The sequence below is a fragment of the Pistacia vera genome, unplaced genomic scaffold (assembly GCF_008641045.1).
Source record: "Pistacia vera cultivar Batoury unplaced genomic scaffold, PisVer_v2 Contig363, whole genome shotgun sequence".
Lineage (NCBI taxonomy): Eukaryota > Viridiplantae > Streptophyta > Magnoliopsida > Sapindales > Anacardiaceae > Pistacia > Pistacia vera.
The window spans coordinates 422,617-441,551 of record NW_022196183.1 but is presented as its reverse complement, the minus strand read 5'-3'; positions in this window follow the sequence as shown (position 1 = coordinate 441,551).

The following is an 18,935-nucleotide window of genomic DNA, read 5'->3' as shown; positions in this document are numbered from 1 at the left end:
AAAGTGTCATTTTGAAACTTGACGGGTGGGAAAGTGTCATTTTGCCAAACCTTGGGTGGGAAAATGTGGTTCTCCCCTTAGTAAATTACAAACCATAATGTCTTCTCTTCCTGATTAGCTGTTATCAGTGTAAATCATCATATAAACACTCGTTATCACTTTTATCTTTGATTCAGTTTAATCATTCTGCATTGGGAAATGCGACTATATTATTCCTGCATCTACATTTATAATTTTCCTAGGTGATTTCATTAGTTCGCCATTGTTAGTTTAAAGTTAGCTATAGCATTTCAACACAAACAATGATAACTTGTAATGACCACAACTATCATTGCAGGTCCAATATAATATTGCAGTTCAAACATTATTCATTATATTGTTGTTGTTGTTGTTGAAAAAAACTATTGCAGTTCAAACATTATTCATTATATTGTTGTTGTTGTTGTTGAAAAAAACTGAGGACGAGAATTAAAGGAATCCAAAGAAGGATGGAATAACGATAAAGAAGAGATGGAGATGGGAACATCGAATCTTAGAGAGAGAAGAGGGGGGCTGAATTCTTTTCGTAAATGCCAGTTTGTATTCTGCTAACTCTTTATCTCTATCTCTCTGCCCTTTCAAATAACGACAATAACCAAGTCCCCACAAATTTTTGTGGGGGAGACCACTGCAGGTTTTGTTGCACCAAAATCACATGCCTTTACTATATATTTACCCACTTTTTTTCTTTATGCACCCTGTCAATATTTCTTCCTTTTTTTTATCTATTTCTTTCACATTTCCTGATAATAGAAGAAGAAGAAAAAAAAAAAAAAAAACTTTCCCTCAAGATAATGAATGGCTTGGTTCTTAGCTTTTGCAGCTGTCATTTAATTCCTACAAATTAATATGTATCACTCGTGTTTTTCTCATAATGAAAAATTAAACTACTAAACTGAGATCCTTATTCACAAGAGTTTAATTAGATGGTCCCGTATGTGATTAGCTCTCACAAGGTTCGGGGGTTAGAGTCCTCTCATGAGCATTTATATAGTGAAAAACTATTATATTCTGCTTCCCGAAGACTGCAGGGTTCAGATGGGTTCCAATTTCGAATATAGGGGATTAAAAACAAATTAAGGTTCTTATACATATGTAAATGTGTTTTGTATTTATAGAATCTTTAAGTTTGTCTAAAATAAAAGATTTCTTTACTTAACTACCACCATCAATCTACTTTAAAAATTATCAACCAAGCTGTTCAGTTAGTCACATTATTGATTGAGATTCTTCTTCTTCTTTTTTGTTTTTGTTTTTGCTTTTGTTTTTTTTGGGTTATATTTAATTTCGCAAGAGAGAATGTTCTTGTGAACTAATTAATATTCTCATCTTCATATTTTTAAAGCTTGAACAACAAGTTAACATTATAGTTTAGCTTCTGCGGTTCAGTTGATGTATCCCTTTAACTAATAAAGGAGAGATAATTAATTGTGACATTAAGCTATGATTACTTTGTTGGTGAATCAAAAAGTGATCTTCAATATTATTCAGAGCTAATTAATTAAATACAAGGTTCGTCGAGCTTACAAGTCAGTAATTAATTAAACTAGTACAATAATTGAGAGGGAAAGTATATATATATATATTTCTTTCCTGACATAATATTTTTAATATCTCCAACATCAATCTGCCCTACACCACAGCAGTTTGTTTTGACAATATAAATTCAAAGAAATTTGTGTCCTCATATCACATACTTATTAAAGGCAAGTCTTATTTATTAGTTATTTTTTTTTTATTTTTAAATTTTACGTTCATATTTGATAATTTTTTTGTATGTATATTGAATTAGTATTATTCTTACTAACGTAAAATGACGAAGAGAAACGTCATGGGATTTGTTTTATGGGGCTGCTACAAATTGAAAAAATAGACAGAAAAAATAAAATAAAATTGGTAGGGTCTAGTAATTAAACCGGCACAAAAAGGATAGAAATTCCAATCAAATTAGGTACATATATATATATAAAAGACGTAACATCCTCTTCTTAATCATATAATTGTTGGAGAGAAACACAGAAAAGCTTAAACACTTCATCATCATCAGCTAGAATCAGAATAATGGAGGGGGCAGATCTGAGTCACCGGCGATCCTCTTATAATTTGTTTGGTTGCATTATGTCTCCTTCATGCTTTCCTGTGCATGAAGAGATGCAATACTCCCGCATTCATCAATACTGTGGCAGCAACAAAAGAGGCCGCAGATGGCGAAACTTTCTTAGAAGATTAGTGAGAGATGGGAAGAGTTTCTATGGATCCAAACACTTGTCTTTCCATTATGATGCCGTTAGCTATTCTCAGAACTTCGATGAGGGTTGCCATTACGAAGAATCCGGGCGCTGTCCACAAGTGTTTCGAGATGTTCGATGGGACTTGCACAAGTAATATTGCTGTTGTGATTAGCTAATAATTAAGTAATGCTTGAGTTTAGATCATTTTGTTAATGTTTTAAGCATCATCGCAGTTTATATCCATCTTTTGCTTCTTCAATTATTCCAAGTTGTGTTTTACCTTCTCAATGATGTATATGCTTTGATTATAGTAGTAATGTTCAGAGATTTTGGATCTACACAGAACGAGTTTAAAGATTTTGGATCTGTTGTGTTGATGCCACTTTGTTCTTCACTTTAAAGTGATAAAAATGGAAGAAGATGAGTGCAGAACCGGTGACACCATGAATAGGTACTCCATTTTTTTGGCTTCCATTGAATTATCAATTTTTAATTCAATGACACCCAACAACTCAGTACAATGACTTCTAGTTAGGTAAAACGAATATCACAAGTATAATCATTTTCTTAGAAGATTTACTAACCATAAGTATAATTATTTGAAAGAAATAGATTAAAATTAATTAATCTCGTATAACTAAATTATAATTAATTTGTCAATGTACGAGATTGGTAGCATGATCATGCAAGAAAATTTGTGTAAACCAACCCCAAACTTTTGCTGTAATAGGACTCCCAAGCGTCCGGTCCTTGTATACTAAACAAAATACAAACTTAATATGATAAGAAAATTTCAGATTATATACCACATTATGATTATACATTATTGGTACAAACTAATCTTGTCTGTATTATATTATAAAAACAACTAATAAATTTCAGTCTGCTACTTTTTGAGTGGTAGTTAGTTAGTGAGGCTTTTTTCATATATATATATATATTTCAGCCGGAGACTCCAAACTTTATTTGTAAGAAAAAACAAATTTAATTCAGGTGAGTTTATTCATTAATTGAAACAGTAAGAAATTAAACATTTTCCCACAAAAATTTTTGAGAAACGAAGTGTAATTTTCTAAGTAAATTTAAGTCTTATCATCAAACATTATTGGTCGAAGCACTGGGTGGATAAGGTCCATCGAAAAATGAAAAGGAAATAATTGGTGGCAAATTGCCTTGCGTTTTGAAGTCAGACATTACGTTATCCCTTCAGTTTGTGTCGACTAAATTATATATATTTTCATGTGCCTCTTTTCTTTTACTTACAATATAGTCCCTACAGATTTTGGATGTATCCAAAACTTTACAAATTATAATCATATCTTTCAAATCAGGGCTGGGCTGTGGGCCCATTAAAACCCAATCCAACCGCATATATAATAATCAATAACACTACGGACACCAAATTTTTTACACCGAATTTTTGTACTGGCCGACGTGGAACGCGTTCTCCCATTTCTTTATAATTTTTTTTCTAGTGAACGGCCGTCCATCAAATTTGGACGGCCGTTCACTCACATGGACGCCCGTCCATTAAATATGGACGGGCGTCCATATTCCAGGGACGGCCGTCCATATGATATGGACGCCCGTCCCTATTAAAATAAAATAAAAAAATTTGTAAAAGTTTAGGGACGGCCGTCCATTCATTTTGGACGCCCGTCCACAAATATGGACGGGCGTCCATATTCGAGGGACGGCCGTCCATATAATATGGACGCCCGTCCCTATTAAAATAAAATAAAAAATTTTGTAAAAGCTTAGGGACGGCCGTCCATAATGGATGGACGGCCGTCCATTAATTTTGGATGGCTGTCCATGTTATATGGATGGGCGTCCATATGCGAGGGACGGCCGTCCATATAATATGGACGCCCGTCCCTATTAAAATAAAATAAAAAATTTTGTAAAAGCTTAGGGACGGCCGTCCATCAACTATGGATGGCCGTCCATTAATTTTGGACGGGCGTCCACAAATAATGGACGCCCGTCCTTCACCCAAATATGAAAAAAAAATAAAATTTCCATTATGGACGGCCGTCCTTTTATTATGGACGGCCGTCCGTAAGTAATGGACGCCCGTCCAAAAGTAATTCGTAAAAAAAATTTAATTTTATTAATTTTTAACCATGGACGGTCGCCCATTCATTATGGACGGCCGTCCATTAATTGTGGACGGGCGTCCATACTTAATGGATGCCCGTCCATTCATTATGGACGGCCGTCCCTTTTGTAAAGGACGGCCGTCCAACCCTGTCCAACCCTTATGGACGGCCGTCCATAATGAATGGACGGGCGTCCTGTTATTAAAAATTAAAAAAAAAACAATTTTTCGCGTTTCAGTAATACATTGTTTTTTTTTTGTTTGTTTATATTAGCTTCTCCAATACGCTTCTCCAATTACAAGGGCTAAAGCGAAAGAAAACCAGCGCCAAAATTCGTCGTCCTGCTTCATCGTTGCCGTCTGTTCCTCGTCTCAGCGTCATCGTTGCCGTCTGTTCCTCGTCTCATCGTCTGCATCCTCAGCCCATTTCTTCCAAACAACGTTTTCTCCTCTTTTCCAGGTACCGTGTGAATAACGGAAGCTATCATGTTTTCATTTCGTCAAACTTCATTGCATCAAACTTCATTTAGCTAAATTTTTACAGTCGAAAGAGAGATACAGGAAAGGGAGATTACAGAGATTTGTTCAAAGGGAGATTAAGAGATTTGTCAGGTTATAACGATTTTTATATAATTTATACATTTATTTAGTTTTTTACCGTGAACATTTTGATATAACTTATGCATTATTTAGTTTTGTATTATATTTTGGATTGAAGATATGTTACAATGAAAAACACTGATACAGAATTTGTTGCGGATTGTTATGATAGATTAAAAAGATGGAAGAGCCCAGTTTGCCTCAAATATGGATGAGTCCAGTTTGCCTTAGAATATGGAAGAGCCCAGTTTGCCTCAGAATATGGAGTCCAGTTTGCCTCATTTCAATGATATTGGGTAAATTTATTGTATCGTATTGTTTATTATTTTGATGTTTTGTATTAGTACATTCTAATTTAAGTATAAAACTATTAAATCAGGAAAATGAACGTGATGAATTAGAGATATGGGATGTGTAGAGGAAGAAGTAGAGCCTCTATTGGAATGATGTTTGATTCAGTTGATGTCTGGTGAAGTATTACAAACGGTATGGTAACAAAATAGGATTTGAAGCAATGATACGTACGTCAAAGAAAGGCGAAGATGGGAGATGAGATATGTGACAGTGGCAGTGTTCTTGTTCTGGAGGAGAGATGTAAGTCTAGAAATACCTAAAAAACACCCGTTGCCAAACAGATTATAAGGTCGGATTAGTGCAGCTTTGAATGGTGAATGCAAATGGGAAATTAAATCGGTTGTACTTGAACATAACCATGATCTTACAAGTCCGACAAAAAGAGATATTTCAAGGTTAACCGAACGATACAACTTATGTGAAAAGGCACTTGAAGTTAATGATGTGGCTGGGATTAGACACATGTAAAATATTCAGTCATGTTCAGTTGAGGCAGGAGGTGTAGAGAATTTGACGTTTCTAGAAAAAGATTGTAGGAACTACATTGAAAAAGTGGAGTTACGCCTTGGAGTTGGAGATGCTTCCGCAGTACTTGATTATTTTAGGAAAATGCAAAAGGAGAATTCAAATTTCTGGTACATGATTGATGTAGATGAAGAGAGTCGATTACAGAATGTGTTTGGGTTGATGCTAGTGTGGGGTGCATATAAAGAATTCAGTGATGTTATCACCTTCGACACAACGTATCTGACGAACAAGTATGACATGCCATTTGCTGCTTTTGTGGGGGTTGATCATCATGGACATTCAACGTTGTTAGGTTGTGGTTAATTTCTCATGGGACACTGAGACATTTGTATGGCTATTTCGTTCTTGGCTTGAATGCATGGATGTCGTTCCTAATGGAATAATCACTGATCAAGATAAGGCCATGCAAAATGCAATTGAGATTGTTTTCCTGGTACAAGACATAGGTGGTGTTTGTGGCATATAATGAGAAACTGCCTGAAAAGTTAAGGGGGTATAAGGAATATGAAACTATCAAGTTTAAGTTGCAAAATGTTGTGTTGATTCCTTACGCGTGAAGAGTTCGAAGAGCGGTGGGACCAATTTGTTGATGTGTACAACCTTCACGATAATGCATGGTTATGTGGATTGTACAAAGAAAGAGTACGATGGGTGCCTGCATTTCTTAAAGATACTTTCTGGGCAGGTATGTCTACTACCCACGTACTTTCTGGGCAGGTATGTCTACTACCCAACGTAGTGAAGATATGCATGCATTTTTTGATGGGTATGTCAATTCGAAAACCACTTTGAAATAATTTGTGGAACAATTGATAATGCATTGCGAGCTAAAGTGGAAAAAGAAAGGAGGCTGATTTTAGATCTTTTAATCTTGGATACCATGCATAACTAATAACCCCATTGAGAAACAATTTCAAAGTGCATACACAACTGCAAAGTTTAAAGAGCTTCAAGATGAGATTGCCGGAAGTTTATTGTGGAGTTATCTTTTCTGAAAAAATGTGATTCATGCGAGGAGTTTCAAGTTTGGGAAGATGTTTGGTTTGGAGATAATAGTCGCCGTGTTCCTCATGTAGTATACTTTGATGAAAGTTCGTGTGATATTCGGTATACTTGTCATTTGTTTGAGTTCAGGGGATTTTATGCAGACATGCCATTATGGTGTTGATTCATAAAAGGGTTTCACACGTTCCGAAAAAATACATTTTACGGCGTTGGAGGAAGAATGTGAACAGATGTCATACAAAATTAAGGTCAGTTATAATAGTGGAGCACTAACATTGAGGACAACGTTTTGATAAGTTGTCTAATTTAATGTTGACGTAGCGGATCTGGTATCAAACATAAAAGATTATAATATGTTGACGAAGTTTATGATGGACATAGGAAACGTTGGAGCAAAAGGAAAGTGAGGGAGGGGTTGTACAACAGTGAACATCTCTTCTAGAACCGGTTTGACTAGTCAAGATGGGGACAGTCCTCCTAAAGAGGGAATACCGTAATCATTAGTCCACAGGTAGCTCGTAGCAAAGGTTGTCCTCCATGTAGAAGAAAGCAGTCGAAGATTGAAGAAATTGTACGTAGGGTTAAAAGAAAAAATTACAAAACAAAGAATTGGTATGACTTATACATTATTTCAGTAATTTTTTTGAAACATTATTTACTTATTTGAAGTTTGAATAATATCGACTTGATTATTATGTGTTATGATACTTTTTAGGAAAAGGATCATCGGTACAGCGACAACAGGAATAGTTTCTTTCAAGTACTTTCGTGGCCGGCGGAACTCAAGTGTTGTCAAATGATGTTGTTACTACACAATATGTGTTATATATCTTATATAACTGTAATTGCCTTAAGTTTTCTATACCGTGTGCTAAATTATGGTGTTAAACAATGACAGATTTCCACTGGTCCGGTTCCAAATCTCGCAGGACCAAGTTTTTTTATACTGGACAGGAGTTTGTAATGAGAACATGTCTCGTTGGGAGATGTTTGATATTTTTGCCAAGTTGAAGCATATAGAATTGTTTTGGTATAAATTTTTCATGCTTTGGTTAATTTCTACCGAATGCAGTTGAGTTGTATGCTTAACAGTTGTTTTTTTTTTTGTATTTTCATCATTGATTGTGTAGGATAGTGAATTCATGATAATGACGTTAATGTATATGGCATTTTGGATATGCATTTCTTTTCAGATTTGAATTTTTATGTCTTTGGGTATGTCTATATTACATATACATATACATTGAAAAAAGTTGTAGAAATATGTATAAACAAAAGACAAATCTATTTATAATAAAAGACAGCTTTATTTAAACAAACTACAATCTTTATTACAACATCCGCTCAAATCAATCTATTTATAAACAAAGGGAAAAATTCTTCATCATGTGCAGGGGGGTGGAGGTTGACTAGAGGATGAGGAGGCTGTTGAGAAGTTCTTCATCAGTTAAAATCTCTGTCATGCGGTCTCCAATGATGTCAACTGTTTCTTCAATTCTTGATGCAAACGTTTGAACACCTTTGCAGTTCTTGTATTTGCCTCTCAGTACGTGAAAAACGCTCTTCTTAAAACTTTTCCATCCGCTCAAATCTGCTTTCTATTCCTGTAAAGTATGAAACCCATATCTTTTACATTCTCAGATGGTCCAGGTTCAGTACCTTTCTTCTTCTTTTGCGCACATAGACTTGTCCTTCATAACCCCTTCTTGAATACTGACACCTTGAACCGTTGCATCTCCCTCGATTTCATCCCTAATAAGATACCATTGTCCTGCCACATTCTTTTTAATCAAACCCATTCTATTCAATGTCACATCCCCCAACACTTAGTTGTAGAAAACGTAATCTTATTCTTTGCATCATCAGGGGTGATTTCAATATTCAACTTCTCACATATTAACGTAACCAGCATCCCCCATATATTTCTCCTTTCTCTGCAGGGATCTCTCCCACTTCTTATCAATACTTTGCTGAATTAACTTGCCTCCCTGCCATTGCTGCTTCCATGAACAATAAATCCTTAACCGTCACATTTCCATTTGTCTCTTTCCTACCATTAATGTGAAAGTCAGTATCGTGTAAATACTCTCATAGCAGGATTCTGTAACTTTGTAGATTTACACCTATTGGATGGTAAGTCCCTATTCCGAAACATCAATCCAAGCTTGTTTGGAATCCCAGTTTCTAGGTACGTTTTCCAAACCTTCACAATCAATCCTATCCAGTTTGCTAAATCTTGGTGTGTCACTACAAAGTTCTGATTCTTTAATTTAAAGAACATTGTATATGCCTGAAACTCAAAGTGTCTGTCTCTAAAACTTCCAAACTACCAAAAACTCATATATCAAATGCCTATATCCATCATATCTCATACTGACTAACGTTCCCATTTCAAATGATTAATCCAACCATGATTTCATCACCTAAACCTAAACTTGTCAGAAGTCCAAATCCAAACTTCTTCCAAGGCAAATTCTCTTTTCGACACGTACTCGTATTGTTTTTTATGTTGCCAGTCTCGAAATTGAAGTGCAGATGGAGGATGTGCCTTCCTGGAACGGTTGTATTTTTTGCCCTCACCTTTTCTGCTTTCTTCTAAAACCTGTGTCATTAAAAAATCGTCATCATAATCTGCCAAAGACCATAGCCAAATTCAAGGGGATGCAATGCACATTTTTTAGGAAACAAAACAAAAGGTATCCGTATAACAAATCGACCTACATGAATTTAATGGATGGACTAATCAAAAAGCAAAAAAGCAACAAAGTTGACGATAGTAGCTAATCTCTCTTGGCATCAATGAGAGCAGTTTGACATAACTGGCTATCCAAGGACGTCTACACCTAATTGGTACCAATTGCAGTTGATGATGAGAGAATCTAATCTCTTCGAAATCCCTCTTGAAAGTTTTATTGTAGGCAATTTTATTCTAGAGTTAGATTTTAAATCATTACAAGATCTTTGTTGCAGGGTGAAAAGGATGATAAGATTATCGCGGTGTGTGCGGATGATCCTGAATTCCGCCACCATAAGACATCAAGGAGCTACCTCCACTAGATTAGCTGAAATACGCCGTTTCTTTGAGGACTGTATCCATTTACATGTATTGGAACCTAACTCTCTTGTAATTTTATTATTTGCAAGAATCTAATGGTGAAGGATTAATGTTTCTTACAATGCTATTCTCAGTATGCATTAATTAGGCTTTAACTAACACCAACCATTCATAAACATATTTCAAGCATATAATGTGATTATACTTCCTCGCATTGTTTATCCTTTACTGGTTAAAAATAACAAACAGAAGAATGAGAACAAGAAAGTTGTGTGGAGGACTTCCTGCCAGCGGAGGCGTCGGTTGAAGCTATCAAATACCAATGTGAGTCATTTTATCTTTTAAAAAAATAAACTATGTTGGCTCTTGTTCTGTCCTAATATAATATGTGTATGGTTTGAAGTTGTGCATTATTATTTGTAGCTTAAATGGATTATTTGGTGTTGCAGGGATCTGTACGCCTCGTACATAGTGGAGAGCTTGAGGCAGTGATGTGTTGGGCATGTATGTGAAACAGAATTTTAATTTGCTGCTTATTTAGTGTTTGTAAAAATACTTTGTAACATTCAACTACACCTATGCATGGTCACAGGTCTAGTGATTACTGCTTGTTTTTAGGCTCTAATCAAATCTAGTGGAGCTCCAGAACAAAAATTGCTAGCACTTCCTTTTACTAAAGCTGAATATGGAGCATTGGCTGAAATTGCTACTAAGCTGCTTGGATTTATGTTTGTTCTCTGAATTGGATTTAACTTTTATTGGTTTGCCTATTCTAGTATAAATAATAAAGTGATGGATGTTTTGCTTCTAATCTGTTTTCATGTTAGAACACACATATTGAGATTGATGCTTATTATGTTAGGGATCAAGTTACTATAAGACACTTGTTATTCACACGTTCTGTCAGAGTTTCAAACAGGAGATATTTTAACCAAGGCCCTGTCGCTGCTGGGTTTGAGCAACTTAGAGACAAGTTGCAAGTTGTTCTAGTTATTATTTAAGGAAGAATGTCGCATGAATTATACCTGATTGTTTTCAAGATGGTTTGTTTAAGTAGTAAAACTGCTGAGTCTAAAATTGGTTAACCTGAAGGAAGATTTGATGACATTGAAGATGTTTAGTATTGAGAATTCGAAGTTGCTACTGTAAAGTTGGTTAGCCAGGGAGGTTTACAGGCTTTGTAATTCCACCTCAGAATAGAAAGGAAATGAGAAATCAACAACATTGAAGCACAGATACTGGAAGTCTATGGCTTGTTTCCATATCGTGTATTCTTATCCTTGTTTTCGAATCAAATGTGTCTAATTGTGCCTAAAATCAATTTATACATAGCCTAAAACCAATTTTTCATTCACGGCAGTTTACACAACCATTTTTTTGAAATAACTCCATTTACTTTATCAATGGCAGAACACTTCTATTCATACTCACACAAACCAGTCCCACCAAATGGACTGGATTTTATCTCATCAACTCAACTCCACTCACACTTCATCCAACCAAAACAAAATTTAAAAAAAAACTTGAAAAGGAAACTGTTTAATTACCGCAAGACGAAGAAGACGCAATGGAAGACGAAGAAGAAGCGCAGAGAGTCCAGAAGAAAACACCGCGAAGACAAGAAGACGCAGATGGAACAAAGAAGATGTAATGGCTGCCTGTGAAAATGAAAAAATTTGAAACTTCCCCAAATGTTTTAACCTAAAACTAACCAAAAATTGTTTTTTAAAAATTTTTAATAACATAGGACGCCCATCCATTCATTATGGATGGCCGTCCATAATGGTGGATGACCGTCCATGGTTAAAAATTAATAAATTATTTTTTTTTACGAATTACTTTTGGACGGGCGTCCATTACTTACGGACGCCCATCCACAATAAAAGACGGCCGTCCAAAATTTACGGACGGCCGTCCATAATGGAAATTTTATTTTTTTTCATATTTGGGTGAAGGACCGGCGTCCATTATTTTTGGACGCCCGTCCAAAATTAATGGACGGCCGTCCTAGTGGATGGAAGGCCGTCCCTAAGCTTTTACAAAATTTTTTATTTTATTTTAATAGGGACGGGCGTCCATATTATATGGACGGCTGTCCCTCGAATATGGATGCCCGTCCATATTGTGGACAGCGTCCAAATGTGGAGCGCCGTCCATATGGTGGACGGCCGTCCTAAACTTTTATAACTTTTTTATTTTATTTTAATAGGGACGGGCGTCCTATCATATGGACGGCCGTCCCTGGAATATGGACGCCCGTCCATATTGATGGACGGCGTCCATGTGATGAACGGCCGTCGGCCGTTCACTAGAAAAAAATTATAAAGAATGGGAGAACGCGTTCCCACGTCGGCCGTACAAAATTCGGTGTAAAAAAATCGGTGTCCGTAGTGTTATTGTATAATAATTATTGTGATGACATTAAAAAAGATAACGTAGTATTGCCCTTCAAATCATTCTCTAAGCAATGGGAGACCATTCCAAAGACAGAGGCGAGCAACTGAGGATTCTAATAAGAACAAACTGCCTCTCATACTTGGCAGAAATTAATCAGTGTCTCCATTTTATATTTAACCGAAAGGCTGCGACAAATGAGAAACGCTACAACAAAACACCTCAAAGGCAGTCGTTTCTCATTTTCACCTTTTTCTTCAATTACTCATTGTTAGGCCAAAAATCGTCCTTGGCCCAATTAGGGAAACAGGATCACTGGTGAAGAATGACCAGGCCCAATCTTGTAGAGGCCCAATTCGGATTAGCCCTATTTGATATGAAGTATAGCCAGCCCGAACTACATGGGCGCGAACCTCTTAAGCCCTGTCCAATTTCTAGCTCATGGGTGAATCCAGAGCCATACCCCTTCAATATTTTCCCATTCTGTATCAATCCCTATTTAAGGTCGCCTTCCTCTTTCCTGGCGACTTTCCACTTGGGGGTCATTCTCCTAAATGGACTTAACTTCCTATCTGGACACTGATAAGAACAGCTGATACGGCCCTGATTCTTCTAGGGTTGGCATCAGAGTCACACTAGGACTCCTGCTCCCACCAGGATTGGAAGACCAGACGACCACTATATAAGCAGGGCCAGCCTCTCACAAGGGACATGGACATTACACCTTCACACCCTAAACACTTGAGGTTTCGCTTATTCGTCGTAGTCACGGTCCCCGACTAGACTTCCGTATGACACTCATTCCCTAGCCCTCACTATATTAGCCTTTCAGCCTTGCTGACTGAGCGTCAGAGTGCCTACGGCAAACACCACCTGGTGTTTCTCGTTCGCTTCACGCGTGTGTTTCCTACGTGTGCAGGTAACAGCAGATCGCTAGTGGCCTCAACCTCACGGGATCAGACCCCCCTTTCCGTACAGGTAGACTTTTACGTCTACAGTTTGGCGCCCACCGTGGGGCTCTAGCAATCATTCGGTGTGACGAACCTTGCTACGTGGAGGAATATTCCATGGCTGCAAATCCAGACGACGTTAACTCGGCCTCGAGGCCAGACTGGAGGCTTTAACCGCTTTCATGCACAAAACTTGAACAAGGTGGCCGCATTGGAAGCCAAAACATATCCATCAGGGTTGAGAACTAGTCGCTAAAAAGAAAGTAAGTCGATTATATGAACTCGGTTTCTCGCCTGACCAAGCACCCCCCAATCGATTCCGCACAACTCTCCCATCCATGCAACCCTTCTCCACACCAGAGCATCAACTCTCGGATTCTGGCAAAGGGCTGCGTCGTTTCAGCACTGGCGCTCGACTACTTCGTCTGACTAACAGAGATAAGATACAACGTGCGCGGTCCAGTCGACCCATCCCACCTCATGACAAACACGATCCAGCAATAAGAACCCGAAGGATCAATCCATCCCCACCATACCACTTCACCTCGCTCAACCCAAACACAAACCCCATCCTGCCCTTGTACCCCTCGCGAGATGAATGGCTAAACCAAACCAACTCCAGCTCCAGCTCTTGAGCCCGTCCATCCCAAAGACCGAACGACTACCAGACAACTCCCCTGACTGGGCATGTGGGAAGAACAACAATAGTGACAATGGGATTCGTCCAACCAGAGGGGATGAACGAAGACACATGCTACCAAGGAGCGCACACTGACCTATCAGACTACCCCCGAGGGATGATCCCACGAACGTACCAGACCCAGTAAGACGGGATGACCCGATAGTATCCCCTTCACCTGGAACAGTTACTGGCTAAGAGACTGGCCGACGTTGAGGCAGTATGAGGTGCATCCCAGGAATGCCATCCCAACCAAGAAGACAGACCGAATGGCTACTTCGATTCACCTTTTGTGGATGAGATCGCCCTGGCTGACATGCCCCAGAAATTCACTATCCCCACATGAAACCATATGATGGCACCACTGACCCGGACGACCACATAGCTCATACAAGCAGTGGATGTTCACTGTTTCTATACCCCGACGCTTAGAGAAGCCTACATGTGCAAAAGTTTCGGTTCTATTTGTCCAGCCCGCGCTCCAATGGTACACGAACCTCCCGAATGGATCCATCGATTCATTCGCTTAGCTTACTGACCCTTTGTGGAACATTTCGCCAGCAGCAAGAAGCTAAGAGATGGTCGGCCGACTTGTACCAGTATACCAACGAAGGGGGGAACCATAAAAGTATGTTAGCAGATTCAACAAAGAGAAGATCTTTATTCCCTCCTGTAACCCCAAGACTGCTGTGGACGCTTTCAGAAAAGGCCTCCTCCCAGATGGAGAACTATACAAAGAGCTTACAAGCTGGCTGCACCACTATGAGACGCTCTAGCCCGAGCCGTTATCCATATAGGTGAGGAAGATGAGATGAACCGAGCTGCCCATTCCAGATACGAACCAGCGGAACGACAGGAAGCCAGAGCCTAGATCGGTAGAACACCGTACCAACCCCCCGCACGCATATGGGCAGAGCCAGAAGACCATATGATCACCAACCCTTGAGAAATGATAACAGGCATTTCGGATCGAACCAGTTCAAAATACCAGAGTACAGTCTCACATCGAACCAACCCAGGCCGTAGCGATAATGAAGGAATGGGATCCGCAGTCAACTGGCCTGGCAAACTCAATCCTGAGGCAGGAGAGACACAACCAAGTGGTGCGAGTTCCACAACGATCACGGCACAACACCGCAGACTGCATCGCCTGCGGCTCAAGGTTGCTGTACTTCTGAAGAGGGACATCTCCGTGATCTACTCACTGACGAGGGAAGAACACCATTAGCCAGAATAGCTCCAAACAACATCCCCCCTCCGCGAGAACCCACACCGAAGGGTTTCACTCGTTAATCTCCGGAGGATCAGAAATCAGTGGGGTAGGTTACTCATCAGCGAACCAGCATGCTAAAACTAACTACATGAAGTCCAGTCCATCCACCGTCTCGAGTCATACTCCCATCAAGTAATCAGTTCGAGGATGATGAACTGGTCACCCTAGCCACTCCTCACCATGACGCTTTAGTCCTCTCCTGCAATAGCCAACATCCTAGTGAAGAGAGTGTTCGTGATGGGGGTTCGTCAGCAAATATCTTATTCCTCGAGCAGTCAAAGCAATGGGCTGGAAGAAGCAAATATCAACAGGCGACTGACACTGCTAGTTGGATTCTGCTCAGAGCGGAAATACACTATCGGGGAGATCATCCTTCCTATCTATGCCGGCGGAGTAAACAAACAGACAGTCTTTCTGGTGATCGCCTGCCCATCCCCTACACGTCATTTTGGGCCGCCCCTGGATCAACGACATATGGGCTCCCATCTACTTTCCACCAGACAATCAGGTTTCTAACCAAGTGGGGAATACGGGAGATCAAGAGTGACCCTAAAGCTTCCAGACTGTTACAAAAATGCCTTCAAGCAAGGGAAACTCTTCATAGCAATTACAGTCTCGTCCAAACCCCTCGAACGAAGCCTGACCAACCGACCATGAGGAGTTGGATGAAGTGCAGATACATCCAAATGACCTGGGAGAAAACACACATAGGCTCCCGCCTCGACCCTGAGACAGAGAGAACTGATAGATTTCTAAAACAGAATGAAGACTGTTTCGCCTGGTCCCATGCTGACATGATCGGAATCAATCCAGACGTATGGTCCACCAGCTCAAGGCAGATCCGGATCACCCGCCAGTCAAGCAGAGAGAGGATTTCGCACCTGAGCGAAACCATCGTCAATGAGAGATTGAAAAGCTCTTAAACAACGGCATGATTAGAGAGGTCCATTACCCCCGAATGGCTAGCAAACGTTATAGTCGTAAAGAAAAAGAACGGGAAGTGGAGAGTCTACATCGACTTCACTGACTTGAACAAAGCCTGCTCCAAGGATTCTTTCCCCCTTCCACATATCGACATGATGGTAGACGCGACCGCAGGCACAAACTCCTCAGTTTCATGGACGCCTTCTCGGGATACAACCGATTCTGATGCATGCGGACGACCAGGAGAAGACAGCCTTCATCACAGAGAGGGAACCTCCATTACAAAGTGATGCCGTTTGGATGAAGAACGCTGGAGCCACCTACCACGTCTGGTCAACAAAATGTTCTCCGATCACTTAGGGAAGACCATGAAAGTGTACATTGATGACATGCTCGTCAAATCCCTGATCGCCGAACAACACCTTGACCACCTTAGCCAGGCATTCGCCGTTCTCCGGAAGTACAACATGAACTGAACCCAGAAAAATGCTCATTCGGGTCTCATCAGTAAATTCTTAGGCTATTGGTTACTCAGCGAGGATAGAAGCAAACCCCGACCAGATCGACGTCCTCCTCAGCATACCATCCCCGACTTGCATCAGAGATGTCTAGCGCCTTGCAGGACGAGTGGCCCCCCTGAGCCGCTTCATCTCCAGGTCAGCTGACAAGTGCCACCTCTTCTTCCATGCCCTCAAAAATCCAACAAGTTCGATTGGACCCCCTCATGCGAAGACCCTGCAACAGCTGAAGAGTTATTTGACACCCCCCGCTGCTTTCCAAACCCATAGACGGGGAAACTTACACTTACCTAGCGGTCTCAAAGACGCCATATCAGCGGTGCTAGTTCGGGAAGAAGAACAAAAGCTCACTGGTCTACTACATCAGCAGTCGCTCCGTCGACGCAGAAACTCAATATAGCCAACTGGAAAAGCTTGCCCTCGCCCCATCCTGCATCCAGGAAGCTTAGACCGTATTTCCAATGCCACCCTATAGTTGTGATCACCTCCTTCCCGCTCAAGAAAAATTTGCACAAACCAGAACTATCAGCCGACTTATGCAATGGACGGTAGAGCTCAACGGTACGACGTATCCATCCACACACATCGCCGTCAAGTCCCAGGTACGGGCAGACTTCATTGCGGACTTCACACCAAGCGCCACCACCCAGGCCAGAAAGAGAATTACTATGCATGAACGCCGCACCACCCTTAAAGTGGACCCTCCTGTAGACGGATCGAGTAATGTCAATGGAAGCGGACTCGGGATAGTACTGATCGCGCCAGAGGGGGACATCATCCAGTGAGCAGTCCGTGTGGGTTCAAGTACACGATAACGAGGCCGAATACGAAGCCCTCCTAGCTGGACTTACCTTGGCCAGAAAAATTGGCGCCAAGAACTAGAAGTAAAGTCGGACTCCTAACTCGTGGTCAATCAACTACAAGGTACGTACCAAGCACGTGATTCAAAAATGACATCCTATCTGAGCATGGTCAAAGAGCTACAAGCCGAGTTCGAAGAGTTCTCATAGTAAGATCCCCAGAGCTGGAACAACCATGCCGACGCCTTCGCCAACTTGGCTCAGCACTCCCATGTTCCTCCAGTCATCCATCCCCCTCTTATTCATGCAGTGGCTAGCCAACTGGAAGGAACCGCCACCTAACAAGTCTCCTGTAGAAGCCATGGGCGTTGAACAAGCCGACTGTTGGATGACCCCGATAGTAAAATACCTGGAAGACGATGAGCTCCCGGCTGGCAAGAACAAAGCACGCCGAGTGAAGCAAAAGCTGCCAGATTCACCCTACATGAGGGCCACTCCCTCAGAAAGTCGTTCTCGGGCCCCTACCTCAAATGCATAAGCCTAAAAGAGCCCAAAGTGTTCTAGCCGAACTCCATGAAGGCGAATGTTGGCAACCATGTAGGGGGCCAGTCTTGCTCACTGGGTGATCACTGCGGGTACTATTGGCGACTATCCGCACTGACTCGACCCCGCTTACGCAAAGAGATGCGACGCTGTCAGAGGTTTGCTCATGTCTCACACCTCCCACCAAACGACTCATTCCATCTCCACCGTGGCCATTCATGAAGTGGGAATGGACATCGTGGAAAGACTACTACTGCTCCGGGCAACGAGTCTTCATGTTGCTGTGATGACTACTTCACCAAGTGGATCGAGCCGAAGCCTTCGCTCAAGTCAGAGACCGAGAGGTCAAAGCTTCATCTGGAAGAACTGACACAGGTTCGGAATACAAGGAGTGTCACCGATAATGGGTCCTAGTTCATTAGTTCAGCTTCAGGGATTTCTGTGACATGTGGGGAATAAAGTTAAGCTTCTCAACACCCCCGTAACCCCCAATCTAACGGCCAGGCCGAGTCGTCAAAAAACAATCATGCAGACACTGAAGCGATTACAGAAAGCTAAGGGCGCATGGGCGGACGAGCTACCCGAGTCCTCTGGTCATATCGAACACGGCTCGTCATCAACTGGTGAAACACCTTTCTCCCTGACATACGTTCAGAAGCAGTCATTCCAGCCGAAATACAGTTCCGTCCACAGGCTCCAGTGGCGGACAGAAATCAATAGTCAAACCTTTGCCAGAACCTAGACACCTGGACGAGCTACGGGAACAAGCGAGCATCGCAACGCATTCTACCAGCAACAGGCCACCGACATTATAACCGCAGCGTGAGGATCCGTACTTTCAAGATAGGCGACTGGGTCCTTCGTAAGGTCTTCCAAAACACCAGGATATACTCGGGCAAACTCGGCCCCCCTGGGAGGCCCCTACAAGATAATCAAAGAAG